Source organism: Chlorocebus sabaeus, chromosome 20 (genome assembly GCF_047675955.1).
Source record: "Chlorocebus sabaeus isolate Y175 chromosome 20, mChlSab1.0.hap1, whole genome shotgun sequence".
Lineage (NCBI taxonomy): Eukaryota > Metazoa > Chordata > Mammalia > Primates > Cercopithecidae > Chlorocebus > Chlorocebus sabaeus.
This window is the reverse complement of record NC_132923.1, coordinates 3,149,377-3,165,330: the sequence shown is the minus strand read 5'-3', so window position 1 is coordinate 3,165,330 and position 15,954 is coordinate 3,149,377.

Sequence of the window (15,954 nt, the reverse complement as noted above, 5' to 3'; positions counted from 1 at the left end):
TTTTCTCCTCTGCAAATTGAATTGAGGTTGATCACACCACCGAAGGGTTATTGTGATGATAGGTAATGTACATAAAGTGTTTGGCACAGGAAACTAACACGAAATGGGAGATAACGAAGGATTATTTTGTTTTAGTTTTTGAATTATTATTTGAACTGCTTCCTAAGAGGCTTAATTTAGACCTAGTTTAGACCTGGCGTTTAGGTGAAGGAGTCTCTATGTTCAGTGACAGTGGGAAGAGATGAACATTGTTCTGGGAAGAGTGGGGCTTGCCCTGGAGGTGGGAGAATGGAGGAGGCACCCTTCCCAGGTGTTCTGTCTCTTCCTGAACTGTAAAGATGGGGAGTGGGGACGGGCAGGAAGGATGAGACCAAAATGGGGAGAAGAGATGGCCAGGTTTGCAAAGCCAAGGCTGTCAGAGTGGCCGTCAGTGGGAGGTGATCCCAGAGCCCATTTACCACCCTCTACCCTCCAACACCCTCCCTCTCCCCTCTTCCCTCCCACTCACTCACCCCCCCCTTTACAGAAGAGGAAACTGAGGCCCAGAGAGGGTAAGTGGCACAGGCCAGACCAGACCTTCCTTGACATTGTATTCCTCAAGCGTGGCAGAGTGCCTGACTCTGAGAAGACGCTCATGGGGTTGCCAGTAGAAGCCACATCGAGGAACCCTGGAGAAGCCAGAGAAACTGAAGCCAAATGTTTGGGGCCTTGAAGGGAGATCAGAGGTCCAGCCCTCACCTCCCAGGACTGCCAGCACTGGCCCATGAACAGGGTAGTAGGGTGCCTGTTTATTCCCACTTTGAAATATCCACAGCCTGGTTGCTCCAGAGCCTCATCATCTAAATCCATCCACAGGCATACTGAGCTATGTGAAAACTGAAACTCATAGGGAAGCTTTTGGAAGAACACGTCTCTCCCTTTATAATGGATTTAATTATCGAGTGGATTTAATGCCTTCATGATGCTTGAGGGATGAAAGACGTTACCAATTGTAATAATGACAGATGTCATTTATGAAATGCTTACACAAGAAGGCCCTTTTGGATATTAGTCCTAGTCCTTATAGCATATTTTGCGAGGCAGTGTCATTTAATGGAAGAGAAACTTGAGGTTAGACAGGTTAAGTATCTTGCCCAAGGCCACACAGTTTTTAAGTAGCTAAGGGGTGACTTGAGCCCAGGTTTGTCTATCCCCAAAGCCCCAAATCTTCCTACACCTCACTGTCCCTCCTCCCAAGCCTCTCCACCCAGTAAACTCAGTCATTCAACAAATATTGATTGGGCCAGGCCTGGTACTGGGTACTGGAGATGCCATGGTAAACAAGGCAGGCCTGCTCCCCTGCCCTCAGGGAACATAGTTCTATATGTTAGGGATACATTTCATAAACAAGTCATAACCAACCCCCGGTATAAGCATGATGAGAGAAGTCTTCAGGGAGGTGAGATATCCTCTCTTACCCCGCGGCCTGGGACGGGGAAGGAGCTGGGGCAGGCTGGCGTTGAGAGCTGGGTTGGTGTCTCCCTCCAAAGGGGATAAGGCCCAAGGAGAGAGCAGTGTCTTCAGCAGGCCCCTCCCCAGACTCCGGGTTCCAGCGGCGGCCAGCAGGGGGAGCCCACAGCCCAAGCCTGACAGACCCCTCAGCTGCTTATGTAACTGGGAAAGCTGGGGGAGGAGAACAAACCCCAGGCACGAGGCACGTCACACACACGGACACATGTCCCCACTGTAATGGAGTGGGGATCATACAGAAAGACGGCTTCTAGAAACACACCCCCACAGAGCCATGCGCAAACACATACAAGCTGCAAAAACAAGGATGCATGGTGTAGATTGGAGAGCACTCATCTCATCCATTAAAAACACACACAGGCCTCCCAGCACCTAGGCTGGTGCCCTAGGGTGGGGTAAGCAGAGAAAGAAGGAAGGAAGCCCTTCAGTGAGTTTCCAGGCCAGACTGAGACACAGAGGAGGGAGCCTGGGTTTGCAGAGAGACCTGGGCAGGCATGCAGTAGTGACCGTGAGGGACTCTGATGCCCGGCTGGGCTGTGTTGTCATTGCCATCACCAGCTTCCCACCTGCCCTCCATATACCACCCCAGGCATGGGCCTGCGTCTGACACCGGTCCTGTTTCACATGAAACAGGACTCATTTCACCTCAAGATGACAAGGCACCAAGGTAGCACTGAGGTGTCATGAGTATTGTTAAAGATAATTGAGACCCACACTCTGCCCAAAAGCAGTTTATAATCCAGCTGATATGTGACACACTGCAGTCACAACCAAGGAGACAGCTCTCAGAGAGGAGCACGTTCAAAGACAGGACCATTCACATATGCTGGCCTGTGTCAGGCACTAAATGTGATCTCATTTGTCCTCATGTGCTATTATTATCCCTGTGAGAAAACTGAGGCATAGAAAAGTTAAGAAACTTGTCCAAGGTTAATGGATTAGTTACTGTCCACACAGGGATTCGAAACTTGGATCGCCTCACTGTGGAGCCTGTGCTTCTAACTCCTGTTATGTTGCTGCTTAAAGACAAATGTCACTAGGGACACAGTTAAATATGAGCTTAGCACACATGACTATATACCAAGCTGTAGACACAGATACTGCCATGGGGACAAAGTGACAAATATATCAAATCCATAAGCACACATGCTCATCAGACAGTCAGACATATAGAATGGCACAAGCATACACACAGAACTCAGCTCTCTCTATTTTAAATGTGTATCAACCCTAGCTTTGTTGGGAGCTAAGGATCACAGACAAGAATGTCTGTGATTTGTGTGTGTTTATAAAGCGATGGCCCATACTGCCCTGATGAGCTATATTTTCCCACCCTTCCAGAAGGGAAAATTCTCTTTGCTGAGTTGCTGAGAGGCTCAAGCAGAGTCAGAGACAGAAGTAGTGCAAAAACCTACCCTCGCCCTGATAACAAACTCATTCAGAGACACACTGAAACAGCAGTGCACATACAAAGATAAACACAGAGACATTATGCACACCCAAACACCACATACTCACAGAACCACAAAGCCATCTCCCCCTCCGAAACACACACACACACACAGACACACAGACACACACTTGCATTCCACCCTCTCCCTCCCCTTTTCTCCCTGAGCCAGGCATCTGCATCTTCATGGTGGAGTGTGTGTGTGTGTGTGTGTGTGTGTGTGTGTGTACGCATGTCTATTCTCTGAGCCCTCCTCTTGCCTTGGCTAAGCCCACACTCCTGCCCCCATTCTTGAACCCTGTGCCAAGGGGAGCAGCACAGCTGTTCAAGAATAGCAGAGCCACGATGCCACTGGGGCTTTGGCACGACCTGGCCCTGACTTCTGAGGGGGCCTTGCCATTTCTGAACCAAGGATTCTTGCCAGCTGCCACCCACGCTCGAAGGCCATGCATGGATTCCTTGGAGCTGGAATCCCCTCGGTCTCCCTCCTGACCTCCTGACAAGTTATTTGTTCCCCAGTCCCATCGGGTGGGTGCCTGGGAGCCTGGGCTCCGCCCCAGACGCTCACCCATCCCACTTCTGCATTCCCAGTCTGCTGAGAGGGAACTGACAACTCAGATATGTCTGGAGGGTAGCGTGGGACTGAAGCAATCCCCACTGTGTGATATTACTTCTTCTCTAACTGAGCAGCCTAGGGTGGGGTGGGGGTCAGCCAAGGGCAGGAGATGGCAGGGGTTTGGTTAGACAGAGGTTTGTGGGCTGCGTGTTGTAGATGAGGCTCAGGGGGCAGGAGGCGGGTAGCACCAGGTGGCTGCCAGTCATTTACGAGTTTGTCTCCACCCAGCTGTGAGTGGGGTGAGAAGGGAACAACAATTGCTAATACCTACAGAGCATCTACTTCGTGCTGGGCACCATTGCACACACACTGTGCACATTCATTCATTCAGCTTTCGCAACAACCCCATGAGGTGAATACTACGAGTAACTCTATTTTACAGCTGGGAGACAGAGGCACAGAAAGCTCATATAATTTACCTGAGGTCACACAGCTAGCAAATGGTAGCACCCAGATGCAAACGCAAGCTATCTGACTCCCAAACTTCAGTTTCCCAAACATTCTTCTTCCCTTCCTCCTCCTGTTTCCCTAGCCTGCCCACATTTGCTGAGTGACTGAGGAAGTGGGGACACACCAAGTGACACATTGATACATACATACAATTCAGGCACACACATGCATATCTGGTGCCTATGCAACCTTCTGAAATAACTTTTTCCACTACACAGCTCCAGCTTCCAGCACATAGTGAGTGTTCAATAAATATGTGTTGAATGGATGAATGCAGAACTGAAGGCCCAGGGAACAATGAGCGTTGTGTGTGTGGTGGTATGGGGAAAGAGGGAGGGGAAAGGAGGGATTTCACACATACACACACACACACACACACACACACACGGCCCTCTGCTGTGAATAATGTCAAAGACTCACTTCTAACTCTGGGGTCCCAGTCCTTCACAGCTACCTGGGTGGGGAAAGAGCAATGTAACCAGGCTTTACAGGATTCTCTGAAGACGGGGGATGCAGAGAGAGCTCTGGAAGAGGACTTGAGGCACACAGCCACCTGGGCCTTCCAGCCAGGCACAGCTCCTCCTGTGTTTTCACCTCTCCCTGCCCCATGCCTGCCACGCTGCACTGCAGGCTCTCCCCTGGCTCCCTGGGGACAGTCCCTGCTTCCTCCGCTTGTCCACCTGGACTCTCCAGGAACCCGGCACCCCTTGGCTATTTTGGCTGAAGAGTAGACAATTCTCCTTTTCCCTGTTCCAACTGAAACAAGGGTGGAATTTTTCCAAAGGCTCTCTATTAGGAAAGTGAAGGGAAAACAAAGCCAGAAATACTCTGCAAAAACAAAGAAACAGATGGAACAGTGGGGGTGACCGAGCTGGCCATGGGAAAGAGTGGGGGCCTAGAGTTTTGATGCTAGCACGACCCACCCCCTTGCTCCCACTGCACCCTGTTCTCAGCTCCTTGGTAGAGTTTCCCACTCTGCATTGTAATTACAGGGCTTGTTTATATCTGCCTCTCCATCCTGGCTGTGAGCTTCTCAAGGCTACTGTTAACTCTTTTTTGCCCTTCCCCAAAGCCTACAGAGTCTCCTGGCAAGAAGTAGAAGCTCAGTAGACATTTGCTGAGTGACTGAGGGAGTGAGAACACACCAAGTGACAAGAGAGGGAATCTGGGCCCTTCCTCTCTGGTGGTCATGTCGCCTCCACAGTGCACACTGTTATTTCCTCTGGAGTCCATCGTACACTAGTCACTTCCATCTACAACTGATAGAAAGTTCCTCCTCTTATTTCAGAACCTGAACCTTCCATCCCTTGGCAAACAACCCAAGCTGGCTTCCCAAGCAGCCTAGGAAGGGCTGAGTTCTGTCCTGTAGGAAGGGAAGGGTGCTGGAGATCAGATCAAGCTGAAAAAGAAATTACAGTCTGAAGGCCAGGACATTGGAAATCAAGAGCACAAAATAATTGCTAACCTTAACTGGGCATTGTAATTCTCAAAATGACTCTATAAGTTAGAGCTGTTAAAAAAAATTGAAGCTCAGAGAAGCTAAAAAATTTGTCTAAGCCAGGCACAGTGGCTCACACCTGTAATCCCAGTACTTTGGGAGGCCAAGGCCGGAGGATCGCTTGAGCCAGGTGTTCAAGACCAGTCTGGGCAACAAAGCAAGACCCTGTCACTACTAAAAATTAAAAAAAAAAAAAAAAGGAAAAAGAAAAAAGAAAAAAAAAACTAGCCAGGCATGGTGGGCATCAACTGTAGTCCCAGCTACTCAAGAGGCTGAGGCAGGAGGATTGCGTGAGCCTAGGAAGGTGAGGCTGCAGTAAGCCACAGTTGTACCACTACACTCCAGCCTGGGCAACACAGCAAGACTCCGTCTCAAAAAAAAAAAAAATGTGTCCAATTAGTGGTAGACCTAGGATTTCTTCTCCAGGCATTCTGATTCCACAGCACAAGTCCTCAGCCATGTTGCGGGCTGCATCTGTACCATACAAATTATTGTCCTCAGAAGGAGCTGGGAGATGACAAAGGTGTAGAGGTCCAACCAGCCAGCAGGGCAGGGTGACAGGGAATCCACTTGGTACTGAGGCCCTGAGCACTGGCATGAAGGATCCCAGCTCCTGAACTAGATAGCCCTGGGAGCAGGGGACCGGCCAGAACAAACCTGGAAATCAGGGGATGAGCCAGGTTAGCAATCAGCAGCTCAGGCGTAAGAAATAAAGCTTCTGTGTTTTCAATTAAGTGAAAAGCTTGGGGGCTGGGATTTCAGAAGCAGACAGCACAGACCTGGATTTGCCAGCTGTGTAGCCTGAATCTCGTTACTCACTTTCTCTACCTTCAGTGTCATCGTCTGTAAAGTGAGAATTACTAGAGTGCTCATCTCATTATTTTTCGAGGATTGTTGTGAAGATGAAATGAAAACGTATGTATCATGATGCCCCATTACGATCAAAGCTAGGGCCCACAGGCAGAGTGGGACCAGTGACAAAGGAGAGGAGACTTCTAAATGGGTCTCTACTGTTCACTGGCTTTCCCCATCCACTGTCTCAGTTTGCCCAGTCTTCTTTCCCCTTCCAGCTCCCATAATCCCCTTGGGAGAGGGTAACCTACAGCTTGCCTCAGCTTCCTCACCACACTCCTCAACCCTCCACAGGTTATATCCAAACTTGACATGACATGGAAATGGTTTTCCCAAAGGGGACACCAGTGACCTCTGAGTTGACCAAAAAAAAAAAAAAAAAAAAAAGTGACCAGCTTTCCTTTCCCCTTGGTATCTGAAATCTGAAACTGTTAAGTTTTTTGCCCCTTAAAACTTGTTCCTCTCTCAGCTTCCTAGCCCCTCTACTCAGCCTAATTCTCCATCTCTCTGTCTTCTCTACCTTGCCATCTCCCAGATCCTCTTCCTCTACCGTAGGTGTTACTATCCAGGATCATCCAGGATCCACAGACCTCTGTCCTCTAGCTCCCCTGTCTGGGCCATCTCCTCTGCTCTCCTGGCTCAATGTTCATCTCCATGCGGGGATTCTTATGGCCCATGCCCTCTCCCAAGCTCCAGTCCCCATTTCTATCACCCACTGAGTGCCTTCATCTGAAGCCCTGCCTGGAGCACCTCAACCTTCATATGCCCCCAAGCAAACTTGCGGCTTATTTCCCAATCTCCTTTCTCCCCTACCCTTATTTTAGTTAACTTTGCACCAAAGTCCTCACCACCCCCACCATCTCCAACTGCTGCCTTCCTTACCCTGATGTCCAATCAGCTGCCAAATACTGAAATTCTACCTCCCAAACATCTTTTTCATCCATCTCTATCACCTCTCTGTCTTGCTCCAGACTGTCACCACCTATAGCCCCCATCAGTCTCTCCCTTCCAGCCCAACCCCCTGTCCACGTACAGGCGCACACCCTGCCATCAAGTGAGCCTTCCTAGAACACAATTTCAATGAGATTACTCCCCCGCTCAAAAACTTTAAGTGGCTCCATATTGTTTATAGCAATATTTCTCAAACTTGCTTGGTGGTAGGAATACAGATTCCCACTCTCCACGCCCACCCTCATGAATCAGAATCTTGAAGAAATGTCCCTGTTCTTTTATAGTTTTAACAAGCACCCAGGTGATTCTTATCATCAGAGCCTTTTTAGGAAACACTAGCAATCAGAGTGGCAATTACTCCGGCATTCAAGGCCCTCCATGAAATGGCTCCAACATCTCTTTCCAGTATTACCATCCATATTTCTTCCTTGTGCACTGAGTGCTTCCACTCTCTGTGCCCGTGCTCACATTGTTCCTTCTCCTTTATCTCTCTAAGTCAGATCCTACCTATCTGTCCAGGCCCAACTAGAATGCCACCTCCTCCATGAAGACCTTTCTGATTCTTCCAACTGAGAACCATCTCCCCCTTCTCTGGGCTCCCACCACCCTCTAAAATGCAATAGTGAGCAACCAGCAGCCAGCAATACCTGGCTCAACACAGATGCACAAGAGTTGGCACTTTTTCTTCCCCTTTATCTTCTAGAGCACTCCTCACTGTTGCCACTGCATCCAGACGGTTCTGGTCATTTACTCCTGGGGACAAGAACCCAAAGGAGAAGCTTCAGTGGGTCCTTACAACATGGAGGTTAAATGTGCAGGCTTTGGAAACAAAGTAACTAGGTTTGAACCCCAGCCCCCCTACTTGGGTAAGCTTAGGATCTATGTGCCTCAGTTTTCCCATCTGTAAAATAGAGTTTTGAGGACTAAGGTAAGTACTACATGTTGCCTTCATTAGTTCTGGAGTCTGGGAAGTCCAAGATCCAGGTGCTGGCAGATCCAGTATCTGATGAGGGGTCCCTTCCTGGTTTGCAGATAGCCACCTTCTTGCTGTGTCCCCACATGGTGGCGAGCAGAGAGAGGAAGCAAGCTCTCTCACGCCTCCTCTAAGAGAGCACTAATCCCACCCTCATGACCTAATTATCTCCCAAGTGCCCCACCTCCTAATACCATCACAGCAGAGGTTCAATCTGTAAATTCTGGGGAGACACAAACGTGCAATCTACAATAAGTGCTCACTAACTTAGCTATGACGAGCTACAAATCTTAGGGACAGTCTAGCTCAGTGGTTCTCAGATCTGCCTGTTGATTCATCTGGGGAGTAAAAAAAATACTCATGCGGCTGGGCGCAGTGGCTCACGCCTGTAATCCCAGAACTTTGGGAGGCCAAAGTGGGTAGATCACGGGGTCTAGAGTTCGAGACCAGCCTGGCCAACATGGTGACACCCTGTCTCTACTAAAAATACAAAAATTAGCCAGGTGTGGTGGTGCATGCCTGTAATCCCAGCTACTCAGGAGGCTGAGGCGGCAGAATCGCTTGAACCTGGGAGGCAGAGCTTGCAGTGAGCCAAGATTGTGCCATTGCACTCCAGCCTGGGCAACAGAGTGAGACTCTGTCTCAAAAAACAAAACAAAACAAAACGCTGATGCCTAAGCCCCACCTTAGATCAATTAAAAACATGGTACCTGAAGATGAGGCCTGGACATGGGATGTTAGCATGCAGCTAAGGGTGAGAATCCTTAGCTAGTCCAACCCTCCACCCCCGACTTTATTGACGAGAGGTAAAGGACTTACTCAAGTGCACACAGCTGGTTAATGGTAGAGCAAGTCCCACACTGAAAGTCTCTGCCCTCCCTCTAGTCTAATCCACAGTGATTTCCAATACGATTTCCAATATGCCATTGCCCAGCCTTTGCTCCCGCGTCATTGGATTGGGAGAATCATCTAGGCAGGAAGCAGAGCCAGGCCCACTCAACCTCACTCAGCAAAAATAGAGGTAAAGAAGTGGGAAAAGTTTGAGGAAATGGAAGTGGGGAGTCCCTGAGGACTATGAGCTTGGGAGGACAAGGTCGAGAATGGGTAGGGGGATCTAGTGACTAAATGGCATGAGATTCTGAGAGAAAGGACAATGAGGGTAGGGACCTTGTTTGCCTTGATTGTAAGTGTCTTTCTAGTGCCTTGCACAGAATGTAGCATATAGTACGTGCTCAACAAATGCTTGTTGAATGTCTAAATGATGCAATAGCATCAAAAAGCACATGTTCTGTTTATTAAGTCACCCAGAGGGCACTCACATTCCTCAAGGGGGCAGTGGTGAGAACATCCAGACAGCAGCACAAAAGTACAAGAATCTTGGACTTTCAGAGACACTGAGGTGCAGAGGAGGCCAAGCTCCCTGAAATTCCAAGGAGAAGCTGCTATGGGAGGCAGTGGCCCTGTGTGCCAGATGTTTGCAGGGCATCCTGAACTCTCTGAGCATACAGAATGCCACAGGGGACAGGCAGATAAACTGAGCTGTATCCTGGGCCAAGTGGAGGGGGCCTGGTAAGGGGAGAAGGAGGTGGGAAGGAGGAGGCTGGGGGCCAAGCCAGCTGCCTCTTGATAGGGGAAGCGGGGAGGCGGGGTGCTCTGGGCCAGTGGCTGGGTCAGATCTCTGGCCAAAGCAAACCTGCCTCAGGGGGTTGGGGGGCCCCTCCCTCCCTGCCCAGATGGAATCAAAGGCTAACAGGACCCCTTGAGGGTCCAGCTGTGACCCTTGCTCCTCACACTCAGCAGGGCCTATTAACCCTGTCCTCCCCATATCCTCAACACACTTTTCCCAGCCCAAAGAATCTTTGCAAACAGACTCCCCTGGTGTTTGCTGATCAGATACCAGCCAAGAGATGTCAGGTTTTCCCAGTCTCACCACCAGCCCTGCCTTTCTCCCCCAAAGATACCCAGACCCTGTCCCACCTCTCACAGTGGCGCTCTGTAAGAAACCAAGGTAGTCTTTGCTCAAACCTGAGCCCTTCCTTTTTCCCATGCCAAGAGTTAAAGAGATCCGACTCATTTCTAGGAGTCATAATAATAAACAAAATAAGAGCACCTGCCTCCATGCTAACAAACAAGATAGGAGAACCTACCCCCTTGGATCTCCTGAACCCAGGTCTCCAACTGATGGTTCTTATACAGGTACAACCTGCAGGTAACTCCTGCTGTTTACCTGAGCTGAGCTGTGTGCTGAGGAGGAAGTAGCCTGGAATTTGGGGATCATCAGAAGTGGAGAGGGACCTCAGAGATTTTCTTTTTTTTTTTCTCTTTGAGACAGAGTCTTGCTCTGTCACCCACGCTGGAGTGCAATGGCGCGACCTTGGCTCACTGCAACCTCCACCTCCCAGGTTCAAGCAATTCTCCTGCCTCAGCCTCCCGAGTAGCTGGGACTGCAGGGGCCTGCCACCACGCCTGGCTAATTTTGTGTGTGTGTGTGTGTGTGTGTGTGTGTGTGTGTGTGCGCGCGTGTATTTTTAGTAGAGACGGGGTTTCATGTGTTAGCCAGGATGGTCTCAATCTCCTGACCTCATGCCTCTCAAAGTGCTGGGATTACTCACAGATTTTCTAATCCCTTGTCATTCAGATGAAGATGCCAAGGTCAGAGTAGAGAAGCCTCTTGTCCAACATCACACAGGTGGTTAGTGGCTTCAGCGGGACTAGTCTCAGCTGACTTGACTTTCAGGCAAGCGCCCATTGCATTGGACCACGGTGGGGACCGTGAGAGGGCAGGAGGGAAAGCAGACACAGAATAGCTCAGGGCCTTCATGCTCCTGGGAAGGGTTGACACCGGCCCCCTGGGCCACACCATGAGTTCTTTCCTTTTTCTCCCTTGGGACTTCCACCTGAGGAAGGCACAGGCAGAATACAACATGGAGCTATCTGAATCCAGAGAGAAGGAGAAAAGGAGGTGGGAATTCAGCACAGGCAGAGATTGGGGAAAATGGTTCTGGGTGCTTTTTCATCCTGTTTTTCTAAATTCTATACAGTGCGGTTTTAACAATAAAGAGGATAATAAAAATACTCTAGGGGAGAGATTAAAATGACAGAACCAGCTGGGTGTGGTGGCACATGCCAATAGATGCAGCAACTCTGGAGGCTGGGGCGGGATGACGGCTTGAGCCCAGGAGGTTGAGGCTGCAGTGAGTTGATTGTGCTGCTGCACTCCAGCCTGGGTGACAGAGTGAGAATCTGTCTTTTCTTTTTTTAAGGGAGAGAAGAGTTGCTGTTTTTGTTTGTTTGTTTTTTGTTTTTGTTGTTGTTGTTTTTGAGACAGGATCTCACTTAGGTTGCCCAGGCTGGAGTACAGTGGTGCAATCTTGGCTCACTGCAGCCTCTCAACCTCCCTGGGCTCAGGTGATTCTCCCACTTCAGCCTCCTGAGTAGCTAGGACTACAGGCACATGCCAGCACACTCAGCTAATTTTTTTAGTATTTTTATTAGAGACAGGTTTCACCATGTTGCCCAGACTGGTCTTGAACTCATAGACTCCGGTGATCCACCCACCTCAGCCTCCCAAAGTGCTGGGAAAACAGGCATGAGCCACCGCGCCCAGCCAGAGGAGATTTTCAGAATCTACTTTGAGTAGACTGAAAAGAAAGACCATGTTGAAGGAATGGTTTAACAGATAAAGAAAAAAATAATAAAAGAAAGTAAAAAGAAAAGAAAGACCATAAAGAAAACAGAGGAGCAGATGTTAAAGGAGAGGTGGGGAGAAAATTCAACACCATCCTTGTAGTCCAGTGAGGAAACTGAGGCAGCAGCAGGACTTGGACAGCCACTGGGGTTCAGAGCCCAACCTTTTTTTTTTTTGAGACGGAGTCTCGCTCTGTCGCCAGGTTATATTGCACTGGCACGACCTTGGCTCACTGCAAGCTCCGACTCCCTGGTTTAAGTGATTCTTCTGCCTCAGTGCCCCGAGTAGCTGGGATTACAGGCATGTGCCACCACTCCCAGCTAATTTTTATATTTTCAGTAGAGAAGAGGTTTCACCATGTTGGCCAGGATGGTCTCAAATTCCTGACCTCCTGATCCGCCCGCCTCGGCCTCCTAAAGTGCTGGGATTACAGGCATGAGCCACCACGCCTGGCCGATCCCAACCTTTTAATAGGTCACTATAACCTGAGGGAGTGGGAAGACAGAGGGCTGGAAAGGTAGGAAGAGTGAGAAGTCATCTTTCTTGGACACTTGTCATGGCCACCCCAGGCCTTCCCGGCTCTCCTCATCTCATCCCCCGAGATGGGCTCCCTTTGGAAGCAGAAAAACTCCACCCACACTCCCAGAAGACCTCAGAAGCCTGACAGCAGTGACAAGACCACAGGCCCTAAAGAAAAAAGGAAAAGGAGAGTTAGAGGGAATGGAAGAAGGAAAAGAAGGAGAGATGCCCAGAGGGGGTTGGCAGCCGAGAGGAAGACTGGAGGAGCAGGGCTGGAGAGCTGGGCCCAAATCAGGACTGAGGCAGAGAAGTGGGGTGAGGAGGTGGGAGGAGGGACGATGGGGGTGATAGAGCCTCCCAGCTCTTCCTTCCCTCCCACTCTCTCTCCTCCTCTCTCTCTTTCATGATCTTGAAACAACCTTCAAGTCTGGGCTGGAGGCCCCAGGAGGCCAGTCACTTAGGAAACAAAACTGTTTCTTGGAGACCTTGAAAACCCATCTGCAGCTGAGCAGCGTCCCCACCCCCTCCCTGTGCACACACATTCTCCCATGGACTCTCACGCACACCCACAGCCGGCTTTGCATGAGCTGCCCACTGGCCCACACGCACGCACACACGGACTCCACACTTGATCTTAGCCAAAAGGCCGAGAAGCGATGTGCACACACGGACACACACGCACCTCTGTACTCATGCTTGCATACAGACAACGGATTCATAGCAGATTGGCCACACATCCGAATGAGCGGTGTCTTCTCCCCTGAGGAGCTCCTCCTTTGGAATGTGGTTTGGTACCACCATGCTGTCTCATACCACACACAGGACCCAACACTCAGGTCCTCCCAGTCATTAACTAGCACACATCCGTACACAGGCACATGCACACTCCTGTCTGTCTCCAACTCTCTTGGTGTCTCTCTCTCTCTCTCTCTCTCTCTCACACACACACACACACACACACACACACTTCTTACCAACCAAACATTTGATTCAGGACCACTCCATCCCTACTCTGCCCTTGGTGGATCCCCCTCCTGATCTGTGACTTTCTCTCAGCCCACTCCCCAGCCCAGGCATCTTGGCCTTCCATCCTCCTGCTTTCAAGTCTTTCTTTCTCTCTCCTTTGCTCCTCTTACTCCAAGGACCTGGATCCAAACTGGTACCGCTAACTGCATTTGAAGAAACAGTAGCCCAACCCAGGCACTCCAGATCAAAGGATCAGGTGTCTACATCTGTTAATGTCCTAGAGCCTGAGGTTCATGGTGGACAAGCTCTCACTGGGCAGGGAGGGTGGTCAGTGATGCATGGTGGAAGTATAGGCCCTGAGTGTCCTGCCCACTCTTTGATTTCTCTGAGCCCTAAATATGTGAGCAGCAGTGCCCCTCAGGCTGTGCTCTCGCCCAAATGCAGGGCATGGCAGGGAGCCCCAGCAGGCTGTAGGGGCAGTGGAAGGGCACATCCTTTCCGGTGTTGAGCTTAGCCACAGGGACCAGAGCCAGGGCCTTTGGAAGGACTGGGCAGTACTGGGAGGTGCCAGCAGGGGTGAGGGGTGGGATGAGAACTGTTCGAGTGCTTGAAGTTTGCACACCTTCAGATTTGGGAACTGATACTTTCTCTTCTATCTCAGTTTGTGTCCTGGAGAGGGCTGGGCAGAAGATTATCCAGGAATTCCAACCCAGGAACCTAAGGAACAGGTGCTTCCTAAACCCCAACTTACCATTTTGTTTCCGCAGCCCCCAGGCAAAGCTGCCCCAGTGTTGATGCCCTAGCTGCCTCGGGGCCACTCTGGAGTGACTTTGCTTCATACAGCCTCTCCTGATGTCTAACCACAGGCTTTCCCACTACTCCCCTCTCACTCTCTCCTTAACACACAGGGGTTGAACTGGTATCTGTTCCCTTCATTGTTTCCTCCCTCTGCCCATTCTCTCCCAAGACCAAATCCGAGCTCAGTGACGGGGGCGATGAGACGGCCCTGTTGGCCCCATCCTACCCACCCTTTCTGACTATAACCCAGAGCGGGAAGGAGGGTGGAAGTGAGATGTGACCTACCAGGGCCCTGTAATGGAAAATCTCAACTGCAGGCCCGGAGGGGGCCAGTTATTTAGGGAATTCAGATGTGAGCCTTGTGCCCTGAGAGTGGATTTGCTAGAGGAGGGGCTGATAATCCCTCTGCAGGGAGTTCCCTCTGGGGCCAGAGATGGACCCAGCCCAGCCAGCAGGCACCTTAGGCCTCTGGCCAAAGCCCCCCTTCCCTCCCTCCCTTCCTCTCTGCTTTCTTTGCACTCAGGACACTTAGACCTAACCCACTCCGCTGGCTTCCATCACTCCATCTCTGTGCCCAGAGAAACAGGGGCACTCCAGGGGAATCCTGTCCTCTGACTGTTCCCAGTAGAAGGCGGGAGCAGAATTTTTTCTTTTCTCTCTGCCCCTTCTGGGTTCCCCTTCCTCTCTGTGCCCCTCATCCTTTGGCTTTTTCATCAAATGAGCAGCAACAACACCCCTAGACCAGCTGGTCCTTTCCTGGGTCATCTCATTGCCCCCAGTTTCTAGCTGGTATAAGGTTTAAGATACCCTTTCCAGCCCCAGGCAAAGCCTTAGGCATTTCTGGGATTGCTCGTGACTCTGATGGGCACCCTCACTCCTCAGACATTTTCAGTCTCCCCCACTTCACTGCAGAGAGGCCTCTTCTCCAGCCTCAGTTCTGCATGCTGCAGATTTGCCTCCCCTTCCCCACTGGAAGAAGAAAACAGTTGCTCTCCTTTCTCATTCACATGTCTGATATTTGCTATGATATTGACCTTCACACACATTTTAGAGGTTCTGTATTTTCTTCTCTTGTGTCTTCTCCCTAACGCTACTCACCAACCCCAGGCATAGATTCAGTCTAGAGCTCTTCCACAGCGATGAAACGGTGAAACGGTAAATGAGGGGTAAACAAAGCCCAGAGATGTTTCAGATGCCTGCTAGGAGTCCCACCATTCCCCTCTAGCCCTGGTCTGCCCCTCCCTACCAGAGTCTTGATTCTCCTCCAAAACTTTGGAGAGGTTACACCTGGCAGGATTTGGGGACACCCTCTCGCCTCCATCTCCAAACTTCCCGCTGCCTCCGGAGCCACCTTTGACTCCTCCTGGGCTCCCCTTCCAGGTGCCTCAAGTGCAGAGGTCAGCCTTCGGTTCAAGTTCTAACTATTTCTGGGCTTCAGTGTCCCTGCAACCTCTATCATAGAAGGAACAGAGTAGTCTATGTTTCTTTCTTTCCCTGGGAGGTTGGATGTAGACTCGGGAGACCTGAATTCTGGCTCTGTCTTATCAATTCAAATTGTTTAATCTCTCTGAGCCTCAGTTTCCCCACTTGGAAAAGAAGAGTTAGGCCACATGGTCTCTGGCATCCTGGGATTCTGAGTCAACTGCTCCCCCTCAGCCAGATCCTAGGGGGCATATTCCCCCCA